Below are 18,034 nucleotides of genomic sequence, written 5' to 3'. Positions count from 1 at the left end.
GCTGGCGGAAACGGCCTTTGTTGCCCCGCCAGCTGGCGCGGAAATGACATGTCGGGGCGGCGCATGCGCGGGAGCGTCAGCGGCCGCTGACAGTTAACCACGCATGCGCAGTGGAGGGAGTCTCTTCCACCTCCGCCATGGTGGAGACCGTGGCGGAGGCGGAAGGGAAAGAGTGCCCCCACGGCACAGGCCCGCCCGCGGATCGGTGGGCCCCGATCGTGGGCCAGGCCACCGTGGGGGCACCCCCGGGGGCCAGATCGCCCCGCGCCCCACCCCAGGACCCCGGAGCCCGCCCGCGCCACCTTGTCCCGCTGGTAAGGTAGGTGATTTAATTTACGCCGGCAGGACAGGCAATTTATCGGCGGGACTTCGGCCCATCCGGGCCGGAGAATCGAGCGGGGGGCCCGCCAACCGGCGCGGCGCGATTCCCACCCCCGCCGAATATCCGGTGCCGGAGACTTCGGCAACCGGCGGGGGCGGGATTCACGCCAGCCCCCGGCGATTCTCCAACCCGGCAGGGGGGTCGGAGAATGTCGCCCATGATTCTCCATCCCATCAGGGCACGCATTCTGGACATCCGGGGGACGGAGAATGCCACCCATGGTTCTGGAATTCGCAGTAAGGTTAAACCAGAAGTGCCGAGTGGATGATCCACCTCAGTCTCCTCCAAAGGTCCCCAGCATCACTGATGCCAGTTTTCAGCCAATTCACACCCCGCCACATGATATCAAGAAATGGTTGAAGACACGAGATACTGCAAAGGCTATGGGCCCTGATAATATTCCAGCAATAGTACTCAAGATTGTGATCCAGAATGTGCCCCGTCCATAGCCAAGTTGTTCCAGTACAGCTACAACACTGGTATTTATCCGGCAATGTGGAAACTTTTCCAGGGATGTCCTGTACACAAAAATCAGAACAAATCCAACCCGGCCAATTACAGCCCTATCAGTCTATGCTCAATCATCAACAAAGTGATGGAAGAGATCATCAACAGCACCATCAAGTGATACTCAGCAATAACCTGCACATTGACACTCAGTTTGGGTTCAACCAGGGTCACTCTGCTCCTGACCTCATTACATTCTTGGTTCAAACATGAGCAAAAGAGCTGAATTCCAGAGGTGAGAGTGACTGCCCTTGGCATCAATGGGAATCAGGTGGAAACTCTCCACTGGTTGGACTCATAGCTAGCACAAAGGAAGATAGTTGTGGTTGTATGAACCAAGATGAACATACAAACAAACATATGAATTAGGATTAGCAGTAGACCATTTGATCCTACCTTGTGAATGTGGGACCTTTTTCGTTTGTGGTTGTTGGAGGTCAGTTATCTCAGTCCCGGGACATCACTGCAGGAGTTCGTCAGTCCAGCCATCTTCAGCTGCTTCATCAATGCCCTTCCTTCCAACATAAGGTCAGATGTGGGGATGTTTGCTGACGATTGTGCATGTTCGGCACCAATTGAGACTCCTCAAACACTGAAACAGTCCACGTGCAAATGCAGCAAAGTCTGGACAATATCCAGGCTAGAGTTACCAAGTGGCAAATAAAGTTCACGCCACACAAGTGCCAGGGGCAATGGCCATCTCCAACAAGAGAGGACCGAAAGACGTGCATGTGAGGTGAATTGGACATTCTGAATTCTCCCTCGGTGTACCCGGACAGGTGCCATAGTGTGGCGACTAGGGGATTTTCACAGTAATGTCATTGCAGTGTTAATGTAAGCCTACGTGTGACAATAAAGATTATTATGATTTAACTATCGTCCCTTGACATTCAACGGCATTACTATCGCTGAATCTCTCACTATCAACAACCTATAGGTCATCATTGACCAGAAACTGAACTGGCCCAGCCATGTAAATACTGTGGCTGCAAGACCAGGCCAGAGGCTGGGAATTCGGCAGAGAGTAACTCATCTCCTGACTTCCCAAAGCTTATTCACCATCTACAAGGTACAAGTTGATGTGTTATGTGAGTTGGTTCAACGTTGACTGCAACTGGATGCAGCGAAACTCGAAACAGGCTTCCGACACAGGAGATGGTCCAACACTGTTTTATTGAACTTGCTGATTGCTGTACATAATCTGCTGTGGGTTGACACTCTATTAATCTAACTGATAACCTCCGACTGGCTTGACCAGACTAGCTCTCTACCTCATGGAGATAGTGCTCCCTGGCTTGAGCACTCTAACTATCTCAGTAGCTGTGTCCTGTGAGAAACAGAGAGTCTTAATGCCCTGTGGGCTTTATAGTGGTGGTGTCCTGTCTGATGATTGGTTGTTCTGTGTCGTGTGTGTTCATTGGTTATCCTGTGTGTCAATCACTGCTTATCTGCATCTCATTATATACATGAGTGGATATTTTGACACAAGTCAGGAGTGCAATGGAATACTCTCCATTTGCCTGGATGAGTGCAGCTCCAACAACACTCAAGAAGCTTGACACCATCCAGGATAAAGCAGTCCCTTGATTGGCACACCTTCCACAAACATTCAATCTCTCCACCTACGACGCACAATTGCAGCTATATGTACCACCTACAAGATGCACAGCAGGAACTCACCAAGACTCCTGAGACAGCATTTTCCAAACCCGCAACCACTACCATCTAGAAGGACAAGGGCAGCAGATACCTGGGAACACCACCACTTGAAAATTCCCCTCCAAGTCACTCACTATCCTAACTTGGAAATTTATCGGTGTTCCTTCACTGTCGCTGGGTGAAAATCCTCGAACTCCCTCCCTAACAGCACTGTGAGTGAACCTAGACCACATGGGCTGCAGTGGTTAAAGAAGGAAGATCAGCATCACCTTCTGAAGGGCAGTTAGGGCAACAAATGCTGGCCTATGCAGCGACGCCCACCTCCCATAAAAATATATTTTTTTTAAATGCCCCTGAGGTGGGAACATCCTGACAAACCGACATGCTGCCCAGCAATGGGAAAGTGCAGGCCCACCCACCTCCATTCCCACCTCCACAGGCTTTCCAAGATCCTGCCCATTAACTCTGCTTGTCTCTCCACAGATGCTGCCTGGCATTTCCTGTTCTATTTCTACCCATTTCTGCTCCAGCTGCTTTGTACAATTATCTTCTGCTACAGTACATTTCACACAAAGCCCAATGAATCTGCTACTCATACCACTTGATGAAACTTGTTCTTACACCTTGCCAAAAATGTTCTCTTGTACAAACAACATCAGAGCAATCAGATTTTAAATCTTCCAACATTGAAATGGAATTTCCTGTGGGGGTGTAATCAGGAAGTTACATTCTAAATACTGTCTATTCATGTACCCATTTTACAGGTGTCTATTTACACCCACATTTTCTGATTAATCAGCGCCAGAATGTGAAAAGGGATGTAAACAAATAGAATTCCACACAAATACAGCTCTGAGTTCACATCGTATATTCCAGCTATAAATCTGAAAATTTAAGTTTTAAAACATCCAACTATCACTTACGCCCAATAGGTGCAGCGTGTTTAATAAATAGCATGTCATAGAATTTATCATAGAATTTACTGTTGAGAAGGAGGCTATTCGGCTCATCAAGTCTGCACCGGCTCTTGGAAAGAGCACCCTACCCAAAGTCAACACCTCCACCCTATCCCCATAACCCAGTAACCCCACCCAACACTAAGGGCAATTTTGGACACTAAGGGCAATTTATCATGGCCAATCCACCTAACCTGCACATCTTTGGACTGTGGGAGGAAACCGGAATACCCGGAGGAAACCCACGCACACACGGGGAGGATGTGCAGACTCCGCACAGACAGTGACCCAAGCCAGAATCGAACCTGGGACCCTGGAGCTGTGAAGCAATTGTGCTATCCACAATGCTACCGTGCTCCCGTACTGCCCTGTCATACTGGAAACGTTTCAATTTGTAGTGTGACTTACACTCACGCTATAAAAATGCATGTAAAGAAACCAAAAATACAGCGATATCTTCTGAGAATTTGTTTTATTTTATTTTTTCTTGCTGCGGTTATATTTTGGGCTTGATAATAATAGTAATCTTTATTCGTGTCATAAGTCATTTTCCCACGTTATTATAATAATAATCTTTATTGTCACAAGTAGGCTTGCATTAACACTGCAATGAAGTTCCTGTGAAAAGCCCCTAGTTGCCACATTCCGACGCCTGTTTAGGTACATTGAGGGAGAATTCAGAATGTCCAATTCACCTAACAGCACGGGCGCGATTCTCCACTCCCACGCCGGTTGGGAGAATCGCCTGGGCCGCCAAAATTTCCAGGTACGCCAGTCCGACGCCCTCCCGCGATTCTCCCAAGCAGCGGGAACGGGCCGGTCGAGTTTCACGGGCTGCAGGCCGGAGAATCGCCGGAGACACCCAAAATGGCGATTCCCCGGCACCCCCGCTATTCTGAGGCCCGGATGGGCCGAGCGGCCAGGCCAAAACGGCGGGTTCCCCCTGGCGCCGTCCACACCTGGGGCAAAGTTCTCCCCCAACGGCGCGATGTCCGCCGACTGGCGCCCAAAACAGCGCCAATCAGACGGGCATCGCGCCGCCCCAAAGGTGCGGAATGCTCCGCATCTTTGGGGGCCGAGCCCCAACATTCAGGGGCTAGGCCGGCGCCGGAGGGATTTCCGCCCCGCCATCTGGCGGAAACGGCCTTTGTTGCCCCGCCAGCTGGCGCGGAAATGACATGTCGGGGCGACGCATGCGCGGGAGCGTCAGCGGCCGCTGACAGTTTCTCGCGCATGCGCAGTGGGGAGAGTCTCTTCCGCCTCCGCCATGGTGGAGGCCGTGGTGGAGGCGGAAGGGAAAGAGTGCACCCACGGGCCCGCCCGCGGATTGGTGGGCCCCGATCGCGGGCCAGGCCACCGTGGGGGCACCCCGCGGGGTCAGATCACCCCGCGCCACCCCCCCCCAGGACCCCAGAGGCAGCCCACGCCGCCTTGTCCCGCCGGTAAATAGGTACTCTAATTTACGCCGGCGGGACAGGCAATTTATCGGCGGGACTTCAGCCCATCCGGGCCGGAGAATCGAGCGGGGGGCCCGCCAACCGGCACGGCCCGATTCCCACCCTCGTCGAATATCCGGTACCGGAGACTCCGGCAACCGGCGGGGGCGGGATTCACGGTGGCCAACGGCCATTCTCCGACCCACTGGGGGGTCGGAGAATGACGCCCCTGGTTCCCCCCGGCGCCATCCACACCTGGTCGCTGCAGTCGTGGGCGGTGCGTGAACGCTGCGAGGGCGGCCTGTGGGGGGGCGAGGGGGGATCCTGCTCCGGGCTTCACCTGGAATGTGGGGTGGCCTGCGATCGGTGCCCACCGATCGTCGGGCCGTCCTCTCTGAAGGAGGACCTCCTTCCTTCCGTGGCCCCGCAAGATCCGTCCCCCATCTTCTTGCGGGGCGGATTTAGAGAGGACGGCAACCACGCATGCGCGGGTTGGCGCCGGCCACCCGTGCATGCGTGGATGACGCCCGTTATGCGGTGCCGGCCGCGTCATCTATGCGGCGCCGCTTTTACGCGGGCGACAAGGCCTGGCGCGTGTAGATGACGCGGCCCCGATCCTAGCCCATTGTCAGGGCCTGAATCGGTCGGGACCGGGGCCGCTCTGCGCCGTCGTGAACCTCAACGGTGTTCACGATGGCGCGGCCACTTCGGCGTGGGAGTGGAGAATCCCGCTCTTTCGGGACTTGTGGGAGGAAACCGGAGCGCCCGGAGGAAACCCTGCAGCCACGCAGAGAATGTGCAGACTCCGCACAGACACTGACCCATGCCAGGAATCGAACAAGGGTCCCCGGCATTGTGAAGCAACAGTGCTAACCACTGTACAACTCTGCCGCCAACATTCATTGTTAACAAGCATAATTACAGGACATTCTGGGGCAGCATGGTAGCACAGTAGTAAGCACTGCTGCTTCACAGCACCAGGGACCAGGGTTCGACTCCCGGTTTGGGTCACTGTTTGTGCGGAGTCTGCATGTTCTCCCTGTGTCTGTCTGGGTTTCCTCCGGGTGCTCCGGTTTCCTCCCACCGTCCAAAGATGTGCAGATTGGGCGGATTGGCCATGATAAATTGCCCTTGACATCCAAAAAGGTTTTGCTTTACATGCCAATTATGTAAGTCTCTGAGGGCAATTAAGAATCTGAGAAATAAAAGTAGAAGAAAGTTATTTGGCTCCTTGAGCCGGATCCATCAATCAGTAAGACCATCACTGGTCTTTTATCTCAACTCTGTTTCCCACACTATCCCTACATTTCTTTTTATTGACTTTTTCATTGGATACGGGCATGGCAAGGCCAGCATTTGTTGCCCTTCCCTAACTGTCCTTAAGCCGATTGGCTTACTATGTAATTTGAGAGACAAGGGGAAGTTCAGAGTAAACCACATTACTGTGGATCAGCAGTCACACTTGGGCCAATGTCTGTAAGTTCTCCTCCAATTCACAAACCATCTGACTTGGAACTTTATCGCCATTCTGTCGCTGGAACTGGGAAATCCCAGACACATTGTGAGTGCTCCTGCAACAAATGGACTGAAGCAGTTCTAGAAGGCAGTTCACTAGTACACCCTCAAAGGCAATTAGGGGTGGGCAATAAATGCTGGCTAACAAATTCCACATCCCGTGAACGAATTCCTAAAAAACGACCGGATTAAGGAAGGCAGATTTTCTTCCCTTAAGGTCATTCATGATCTGATTGAGTTTTTATGACAATCGAGAATAGTTTCACAGTCACAATTGCTGAGGCCAGCTTTCAATTTCAGATTTTATTCATTGAAAGTGTTAGGGGGATTTGAACTATTTGGCCAGAATTTTACAACCAGCATTTGGGAACGTGCCTCATCGGGTATGGCATGAAATGGCACAAGAAGTCATCACGCAATCACGGGATGTTTCGGTTGGCGGGTGCACGCGAGAGTCGTCCGCCAACAATCAAGAAGTCAATTTAAATTAGTTCAACACCAAGTGACTGGATTTTTAAGTTGCCCATCTGCCTTTATGCTTGGCAGGCAGCCTTTACATTTAAGTTGCAACCTCGATCCAAAGCGGGATGAAAGGTCAAGGCTCAACTAAAGTTAACAAATGTGTGTGTGGACAGAGATTTGTGTATGATTCTACTGTATTAACACTGTGACGTGGTTTTTCCCATCGTTATTTAATTTTCACAGGTCAGCAGTTCCCTGAGACAGCTCTGCAGCGGCTGTACCCCTGAGGGCCACATTGGAAATGCCACCTCACTGACCCCCATCTTTTCTCGGTGCCCACACACTTCCCACCCTCCCCAGCAGAGCCCAGCCTTTCACAGCATGCATTTCATGCTAGCTACCTGTAAATTGGTCAGCCAACGTGAAATCGTGCTCCAAGGCTGACTGTAGTCAGGAGGGCATATCACATCCCCTTCCAGCCTGCCCAACAGGTGAAACATTCAGGCTTTTATCTCAGTCCTAAGTGGGAAATGCTTTATTCTGATTGTGTGGACCACCGGGTTCTAGATTCCCAGTGTTGCTAACTATCCGGTTGGTTCAATTCCTCTGTTTTATTACCTTTGCTCTCGAGTCGGCAGGTATCTTTATGATACCGCCACGAGGTTCAAGTCCAAGTAATGATCAATAACTCAATACACCGATTAGTAAGATTCATATCAAAGCACATTTATTATACACAGTAATCACTACTCATGCACAAATTCTACGTCTAAACTACTTCTACAACTAACAGGCCTATACTTAACTTCGGACTGGCCCACCAGGTCAGGGAAACAAATGGCCTTTCGTTCGGGTTCTGAGTCTGCGGGATTCGAAGTTGGTACGGATTGGTAGCTAGGAGCGCCTGTCTCGTAGCGAGCGTTGAAATAAGACTTACTTCTGTTGGCGGTCACTGCACCGGTCACGGTCAATGTTGGTTCGTGTTGCTGGGTGACCCGGGCAGGACGAAGAGAGAGAGATTTGAACTTGGGGCTTAACTCTTATAGTCCCCAGGGGCTTCCCGCCTTTCGGGGCGGACCCTGTACCTGGTCCCAAGTGATTGGACTTTGTCCCAATCGCTTGGTTCGATTTCTCCAATACTGGAGCAGTTCCCTGATCGATGGGCGGTCTTGAGGTGTTCGTTCACCTCCTTTGTGTTGGCTCCTGCTGGCGCCGGGGAGTCTGGCTTTGCTTTATGTGTCGCAAATGTTATTTATTGTTCCCGGGGATTGCTCATCAGTATGCAGATGGCTGCTACATTGTTATGCTGATGGTCGCTGGTATCGATGTTGTCTGGCCTTTTGCAGAGTTAAATACACAGCAAACCTGCACCTGCTGGTTTCTGTCTGTGTTGGCTGACTTTCCCATCAGCCTTTGCCGTTCGCCATTTTAAATCGGGAGCTGGCCAATTTAGGTGGCTACACCAGTCAGGGGAAATATCTCCTCAACATTCACACAATTAAGCCTCTTATCTTTTATTGTGTTCACTTCACATCCTACTAAACTCTGGGGCCTAGTCTACTCAGAATACAGGACATTCCAATCCATTCTGTGAGCCTTGTGTGTGACTACTCTTTTTTAGTATGCTTTACCCCAGTGACTATTCATGAAGTTTGACTTCTTTTTTTTTAGCTTAGAGTAACCAATTTTTTTTTTTTCCAATTAAAGGGCAATTTAACATGGTCAATCCACCTACCCTGCACATCTTTGGTTGTGGGGGTGAGACTCGGGGAGAATGTGCAAACTCCACACGGACAATGACTCGGGGCTGGGATCGAACCTGGGTCTTCGGCGCCATGAAGCAGCAGTGCTAGCCTCGTGTCACCATGAAGTTTGACTTCTTAACCCTGAACTCTTGCTTTGTTTTCATATCGCAAGCAGCAATGTGCAGTTTATTGCTGCTGTGTGCCAGGAAGGGTCTATTGAGATTGAGGTGACTTTGCATCTCAGCAGCTAAGTTTCAACCTATCTTATATATTGAAGTCTCTGGAGAAGACAAAGTCAGATTGCAATGCGATGAGCATTAGATACAGCTTCCAGAAGAAGTGTGGTATGGCCAATGGCTTCTTCCATCACTTGGCAGTAAGACTGAGAAGACTGAAAGAGAAGAACACTGGAATGTGGAACGGCATCCTGCACTGACAATGTCCCTCCTTTCAATGAATTGGAGGATTCATTTTCTATCAGGAGATTAAAGGCCCCTTTTGTGTAAGGAGGGGATGTGATAGAACAGATAGGGAGAAACGATGTCCAGTGACAGATTGATTAACTAGAGCAGGCATTGTCAAACTCGGGGGCGGGTCGCAGGCAGGTGTCGGGAGGGTCGTGGAGCCGTCCGTTGCGGCGCTCCCGATCGTGCAAACCTGTGTACAACAGCCGCAGCAGCCGGCTGTTAATAAAGCCGGCTGCAAGCGGCCTTCAAAATGGCTACGAACATGTAAAAAAATGAGGCCGCACTGCACATGCGTGCTCGATCATCGGCACGCATGCGCAAAACTATGCGCATACGCGCCTATGATCAGGCACGCATGCGCAATGCGGGCGCTTTTTTTTAAACGGTCGCAGCTTTTTGTTTTACAAGTTCGAGGGGTTTTATTCATTGTATTCATTTATTTTCTTCATTTAATTTTTATTTTTTTTCATTTATTTTATTCATTTTATCTTAATTTTTTTATCAAGTTCGGGGGGGGTTTATTTGACAACATTTTACAGGAAATGAATGCAGAACTTTAGACTGACGGAGACTCCATACTTTCCGACACCGGAAGGCTTCACCTTCATCCAACAGGTTCCATTGGAGGAGCATGTACGAGGGACAAACGGACCCAAAACCATTTCCTCCATTTTTGTCAGCAGCAAACAAGCTAAGAGAAAATGGTGGGTGGCGCAGATCGACTGACGTGGGCCGCGAAGGTCAGCTGGCGTGGGTCGCGAAGGTCGGCCGGGTTGGGTCCCGAAGGTTGGCCGGTAGGGAAAAATGGGTTCCCGGAAAAAAAGGTTGAAGAACACTGAACTAGAGGATGCAGAATTAATATAATTGACACAATAAAAGCCAGATGGGAGATGAGAGGAACAGCTATTTATGCAGCAAGTCATTATGATCTAAACTACACTTCCTGAAATGGGTGGAAACAGATTCAGTCATAACCTTGATATTGGGAATGGAACATATACAATTAAAAAGGAAAGATGTTTTGCGAAGGGAAGGGGAGTGGGATGAATTGGTCGCTCTTTGCGAGCTGACACAGACACATTGGGCCGAATGTCCTCCCTCTGCTCTGTATCCTGCAAACGAATTGTACAAAGTGAATTCTCACAGCTGTGATGATGTTTCTTCTCCTGTAAGAAGAGTAAAATAAGTGAAATGTTCCAGTTGTCAAACTATGCTGCAGTGAGACCCCAGTGGCAGCATGTAACTCACAGTAGGGGTGTGATGACATATTCTTGCAACATTCAGTAGCAGCCCAATGGCACAGTGGTTAACACTGCTGCCCGCCTCACAGCACCAGGGAACTTGGGTTCAATTCTGACCTCGGGTGACTGTCTGGAGTTTGCACTTTCTCCCCAAGGCTTCGTGGGTTTCCTCCAGGTGCTCCTGTTTCCTCCGAAAGTCCAAAAATGTGAAGATTAAGTGGACTGGCCATGCTAAATTGTCCTTTGGTGTCTAGGGATGTGCAGGTTAGTTTATGGGGTTAAGGGGTTAGGGGGGAGTGGGCATGAGTAGAGTGCTCATTCGAGGGTCAGTCCAGACTCAATGGACCGAATGGCCTCCTTCGTCACTGTAGGGATTCTATGATTCTACAGTTACGTAGGAGGATTCTTTTTAGCTGGGTGTATGTAATGGGTGTAAGTAAATAAATAAATGATCTTTATTGCCACAAGTGGGCTTACATTAATACTGCGATGAAGTTACTGTGAAAAGCCCCTAGTCACCACATTCCGGCGCCTGTTCGGGTACACAGAGGGAGAATTCAGAATTCTCAGTTGGTATGGGAATTGAACCCACGTTGTTAACATAAAGTGGAAACATAATTCCAATAACACAAAGGGGGCTACTGTCTCAAAGCAAGGTTTGGGAGCAGCTATTTAGGATAGCATGAAGGTAAGATGATTGTTAGTGCCATGCATATCTAAATATAAGGAGATGGTAAATTCTCATAGCTTAATCAGCTCCTAGTCGTTATTCAACTGCTGCCAGGTATGCGATGTGCGGGAGTGGAGCTGTCCCTCAAACCAGAGACAACTTCTTCTCATTTCCATGGCTTGTTCTCGGCAAGCACATCGGCACAGCCTGAGAAAGATTCTCAAGGGCCCATAGGTAAACCTAGCTGCTCACTAACCTAACTGTACTTGTCAACATTCCCAACTGTTAAGCTTGTAGCTTGCAACTATTCAACAAAATGGACGCCTGCCCCTTTAAGCCATTGCGCGACTTTAGATCCTGTGGAAGCAAGTACTTTCCTAACTTCCTGTGGGTGAGCATCTAATGAGAGGCACTCTTATGCAAGGAATCTGCCTACAGTGTGATAACTAGCAAGACGTTCAGCCAGAAGAAGCCCACTGTACATTGGGCAGTTGTGCACCTTGCACCATCCAATTCTGCACTGCCTTAGACCCGATATGAACATCTATGTGAACATGTTTCCAATACAGATTTTGAGATTTTATTCTGAAGTCGTTTATCATTGACCAATGGCTCATGAAATGTAAGTAGCCTGGTGTTTTAACCAGCAACCAATCCTTAATGGAACCCAGGGGAAGCTGTGACTAACCTGCTTGAGTCCTTGGCATAAACCTTTCAGTTTCTTTTTACATGAAACAGGATGAAAATCAAACTCAGACTTGTCCATTGAGATAATACAGTAATCAGTCATGAAGAACAAATATGTTTTATGTCTGCTTCTGTCATTGAGAGCATAATTCAAACTACAAGTATCTCTGCAATCCTCCAGGCAAGCTTCCAGCCTATGTATAACTGTACATTTTAGGGCCATCTGTTCGTTATTACTATTCTTGCTTTCATTCCCTTATTTATTTCCCTTGTGAAATTTTATCAGGCATGAACAAGATCAACTGCTTTTTTTTAACACAGCCATAACATTTTTAAAGCATTCACATTAATGCCTTTACAAAACATAAAATATATTTCTCCATCCGCTATTTCTTCTTCAAGGGATGTTACCTTCATGTGACCCCACAGGACTGTGGAAGAGTGTCTCCAAGATTTCACTGTGAGTCAGTGGTCAGGAGACAGGATGAACGTTGTTAAAGAGTTAGGAGGAACTTTTCAGTTTTCTGTATTGTATTATGAATGAATGATATGTTCTGGCACACACTATACCAGTAAAAGTGTGAGAATATGAATAGAAAATTCAGATTTCAATAATGCAATCTAGAGGTTAGAATTCTAAATGCTCTGTATATATCAAATTGAAATGTGAGCATATCTATTCTGTAAAATCAGTTAATCCCTCCTACATTGGCCTTTCCCCTGTTATGGTCACTGAAGTGTTGGGTACTCACTACACAGACGAACCAACACGGTTGCGAATGGTACAATGCAGTTGTATTTCAAACATCTATTTACACTGGTAAACTGTTTACTGAGGTTCGATCATGACCCTTGATCCTGTGGACCTATTCCTAATTCTATCTTGTAGTGGCACTCAGCACATGGTGGATGCCTGAGTGGCTTGTAATGAGCTCTGTGCCCTGAGCCATCTCCTGCTCGAGTGCCCAGGAAGTGTCGTGTTCCGTGTTTTGTACTGTGTATGTTCTTGCCTGTGATTGACTGTCGTGTTGTGTGTGTTGATTAGTCCGTTGATCTGTCCATCAGTATGTATGTATGTATGTGCTATGATGTTTACCTGAATATCATGACAGTCCCCATCTTGGTTCCCTCAGCTACAGGGAGTGCAACATATTTGAGACATGTGTAGTTCAGCCATCAATCACTAGACCTGACTCAGTGCTTCTCTGCCACGCTTTGCTCCGTAATCATCCTGGAAATCAAATATAACCTCCAACCCCAAACCCCCACTTCAAAACTTCATTTTGGAATTCAAGCCATTCTCTTAATCCCCCTTCTCCTTTTAAATAATCTTTATAAGTGCCACAAGTAGGCTTACATTAACACTGCAATGAAGTTACTGTGAAAAGCCCCAAGTCGTCACACTCTGGTGCATGTTCGGGTACACTGAGGGAGAATTCAGAATGTCCAATTCACCTAATAAGCACGTCTTTCGGGACTTGCGGGCAGAAACCGGAGCACCCGGAGGAAACCCATGCAGCCATAGGGAGAATGTGCAGTCGCCGTACAGACAGCAACCCAAGCCGGGGATCGAATCCGGGTCCCTGGCGTTGTGATGCAGCAGTGCTAACCACATTGGGGTAACTTCCAGGGGTATTATCATTGATCAGAAACTGGACTGTACTTGCCACTCTGGCAATAAGAGTAGGTCAGAGGCTGGGAAGTCTCAGGAGAGTAACTCACCTCCTGACTCCCCAAAGCCCATCCATCATCTACAAGGCACTGTTCAGGAGTGTGATGAATTACTCTCCACTTGACTGGATGAGTGCAGCTCTAGCAACACTCAAGAAACTTGACACCACCCAGGACAAAGCAGTCCACTTGACTGGCCGCCCATCCACAACCTTCAACATCCACCCCATTCACCACCGATGCACGGTTGCAGTAGTGTGTATCACCTACAGAACGCACTGCAGCAACTTACTGAGTCTCCTTTGACAGCATACCCATGACCTCTCCCACTAAGGCGGACAAGGACAGCAGATGCATGGGAACACCATCACCTGCAAATTTCCCTTCAAGTCACACGCCATTCTGACTGCGGTAGTCACCACTGTTGTATTGTATATACCGCAAAAGAGGGGTATTAGGGTAAGGCCCCTGTACTACAGGTACGGGGGTAGATCCCTGCCTGCTGGCTCCGTCCAGTAGGCGGAGTATAAATGTGTGGGCTCTCCGAGCTGCAGCCATTTCAGCAGCAGCTGCGGGAGGCTACACATCCCTGCGTAATAAAGCCTCGATTACACTCTACTCTTGTCTCGTCGTAATTGATAGTGCATCACTGACTTAGAAATATATTGTCGTTCCTTCACTGTTGCTGGGTTAAAATTAGGAAACTCCTTACGTAACAGCACTGTGGATGTACCTACACCACATGGTCTGCAGTGGTTCAATTAGTGAGTTCATCTCCATCTTCTCAAATAAAAGATGGGCAATAAAAATTGTCCTAGCCAGTGACGCCCACATCCCATGAAAGAGTTTTTAAAAAACAACACAGATATAAGTAGATATATGTAGTGAATTGTGAATGGGTCTCATTTAATGAAGAGGCTTTTAGCTGACCTAGAGTGTAGGACTGGAGAGAAGGCAAAATGCATTTTGCTTTAATTTTGGAGATAAAAAGCTGTTTTACCTTTTATAATTGGACAATAATTCACTGTCAAGTTAGTTGGTCATTGAAATGTCCCACCATTGTGGTTACGCACCATACACGATAATGGTAGATTGTTCAACTTTGTAAAATGTTAAGCAAAAGGGCATTTAGTGCTTCATTCGATAGTTATATTTCATTTTCATTTAATAAAAATTAGGCCAAACCAAATTCAATGGGTTATAAATCAGTCTCTTTGGGTTCGAAATTCAGTTTTGATGCTTGTTCTTAATGATTTTTGATGGCGACAAAAACATTTTCTTCTCATGGGAGCATAGAGATAGGAGTGGACATGAAAGGTGCTCGAGTCTGCTCCATCGTTCATTAAGATTATGGTTGACACTCTACCTCACCTCCACTTACACCTGACCTCACCAACCCTTGATTCTCTTTCACCCAAAACATCTATTGATCGTGATCTTGAATAAATGCAATGACTAAGTCTGCACAATCCCCTGGGGGAGAGAATTACAGTTCTCAGTCCTCAATGGCTAACTCCTTATTGTGCGAGTCTGGGCCAGATTTTTGCAGAGTTGGGAAAACTATGTGGACCTTTAAAAATGCCAGGTGGGAACCAGATGTGGACGTCCTGCCTCTACTTGCAACAAATTATAATTTTGCTGGTGGGGCAAGAGGGCAGAGCATGATTCAAACTTGGAACATGCTGGAGTGGGGAGTAAACCAAATTCTGCAGGGCCATTTGGATTCGTCAAACCCCTTTATTAATTATTAATTTTTTAAAAATAAATTTAGAGTACCCAATTCATTTTTTCCAATTAAGGGGCAATTTTAGAATGGCCAATCCACCTAACTTGCACATCTTTGGGTTGTGGGGGCGAAATCTACCCTAACAAATTATTCATTTTTACTGGATATGGGCATCACTGGCTAGGCCAGAGTTTATTGCTCATCCCTAATTGCCCTTAAGAAGGTGATGGTGAGTTGCCCACTTGAACCACTGCTGTCCATGTGTTTTAGGTACACCCACAGTGCAATTACGGAAGGAGTCCCAGGATTTTAACCCAGCAGTATTGAAGGAATGGCGATATATTTCTAAGTCAGGGTGGTGAGTGTCTTGGAGGGGGTTTTTCAGGTGAAGTTGTTGTCATGTTCTGTAGACTGGCCGAAGTGAACAATGAACTGCAGAATAATTTATTGAAGAACAACTGCATGGTAAGATAATTAGGATAAATAAAATAATAAACAACTAACACTAAACAACTATTGTGGAACTACTGCAAATACGTCTATCTCCCAGGATGACCAACTCCCAACCTCCACACCATCGAGCCACATGATGGCTGCACGGTAGCACGGTGGGTAGCACTGCTTCACAGTGCCAGGGTCCCAGGTTTGATTCCCGGCTTTGGTCACTGTCTGTGTGGAGTCTGCACGTTCTTCCTGTGTCTGCATGGATTTCCTCCGGTTTCCTCCCACAAGTCCCAAAAGACGTGCTGTTAGGTGAATTGGACATTCTGAATTCACCCTCTGTGTACCTGAACAGGCGCCGGAATGTGGTGACTTTTCACAGTAACTTCATTGCAGTGTTAATGTAAACCTACTTGTGACAGTAAAGATTATTATTATATTATTATACGATGCCACCTAGTGGTCAGAGGTCATGCATAGCATTATGTACAAACATGCCATTCTGCATATCAACACAGTTGTTCCCTTGTGCCCACTGCCTTTGCCCTTCTAGATGGTGGAGGTCTATTTCTGGAAGGTGCTGGTTCACAAGACTTAATGAGTTCCTATAGATGGTACAAACAGTGGGCAAAATTCTCCCCCAACGGCGCGATGTCCGCCGACTGGCGCCCAAATTGGCGCCAATCAGACGGGCATCTCGCCGCCCCAAAGGTGCGGAATGCTCCGCATCTTGGGGGGCCGAGCCCCGACATTGAGGGGCTAGGCCGGCGCCGGAGGGATTTCCGCCCTGCCAGCTGGCGGAAACGACGTTTGTTGCCCCGCCAGCTGGCGCGGAAATGACATTCGGGGCGGCGCATGCGCGGGAGCGTCAGCGGCCGCTGACAGTTTCCCGCGCATGCGCAGTGGGGAGAGTCTCTTCCACCATGGCGGAGGCGGAAGGGAAAGAGTGCCCCCACGACACAGGCCCGTCCGTGGATCGGTGGGCCCCGATCACGGGCCAGGCCACCGTGGGGGCACCCCCCGGGGCCAGATCGCCCCGCGCTCCCCCCAGGACCCCGGAGCCCGCCCACGCCGCCTTGTCCCGCCGGTAAATACCTACTTTAATTTACGCCGGCGGGACAGGCAATTTCTCGGCGGGACTTCGGCCCATCCGGGCCGGAGAATTGAGCAGGGGGGCCCGCCAACCAGCGCGACCTGATTCCCGCACCCGCCCAATCTCCGGTACCGGAGACTTCGGCTGGCGGGGGCGGGATTCACAGCGGCCAACGCCCATTCTCCGACCCGCTGGGGGGTCGGAGAATGACGCCCGTGTGTCAATGGTGGAGGGAGTGAATGTTTGTGGAAGGGACACAAATCAAGTGGGCTGCTTTGCCCTGGATGGTGTTGAGCTTCTTGAGAGTGTTGTTGTCACACTGAGAAAGGTTTCCTGCTGGCGGGCGGATCACGCAGCAGGAACAGCTGTTTGCAGATCAGGGTGGCCTGGCCCGCGATCGGGGCCCACCGATCCGGGGGCGGGCCTATACCGTGGGGGCACTCTTTCCCTTCCGCCTCCGCCACGGTCTCCACCATGGCGGAGGCAGAAGAGACTCCCTCCAATGCGCATGCGCGGGAATGCCGTCAGCGGCCGCTGACGCTCCTGCGCATGCGCCGCCCGGAGATGTCATTTCCGCGCCAGCTGGCGGGGCACCAAAGGCCTTTTCCGCCAGCTGGCGGGGCGGAAATTCGTCCGGCGCCGACCTAGCCCCTTAAGGTTGGGGCTCGGCCCCCAAAGATGCGGAGGATTCCGCACCTTTGGGGCGGCGCGATGCCCGTCTGATTTGCACTGTTTTGGGCGCCAGTCGGCGGACATCGCGCCGTTTTCAGAGAATTTCGCCCCTTATCTCTGTCCGAAATGGTTTACCCTGAATCCTCAGACTCTGACCCCTGGTTCTGGACACACCCACCAATGGTAACATCTTCCCTGCATCTACCCTGTCTAGTCCTGTTAGAATTTTATAAGTCTCCATGAGATCCCCCCTCATTCTTCCGAACTCCAGCAAGAACAATCCCATCCTCATCAATCTCTCCTCATGTGACAGTCCCGCCATCCCTGGAATCAGTCTGGTAAACCTTCGCTGCACTCCCTTGAGAGTAAGAACATCCTTCCTCAGGGAAGGAGACCAAAACTGCACACAGTACTCCAGGTGTGGCCTCACCAAGGCCCTGTACAATTTCAGCAACACATCCCTGCTTCTATACTCGAAACCTCTTGCAATGAAGGCCAACATACCATTCGCCTTCTTTACCGTCTGCTGCACCTGCATGCTTACCTTCAGCGACTGGTGCACAAGAACACCCAGATTCCGCTGCACACTCCCCTCTCCCAATTTACAACCATTCAGGTAGTAATCTGCCTTCCTGTTTTTGCTTCCAAAATGAATAACCTCACACTTATCCAAATTATACTAAATCTGCCATTGGTTTGCCCAC

The sequence above is a fragment of the Scyliorhinus torazame genome, chromosome 3 (genome assembly GCF_047496885.1).
Source record: "Scyliorhinus torazame isolate Kashiwa2021f chromosome 3, sScyTor2.1, whole genome shotgun sequence".
NCBI classification, from domain to species: Eukaryota; Metazoa; Chordata; class Chondrichthyes; order Carcharhiniformes; family Scyliorhinidae; genus Scyliorhinus; species Scyliorhinus torazame.
Note: the sequence above shows the minus strand (reverse complement) of the source record.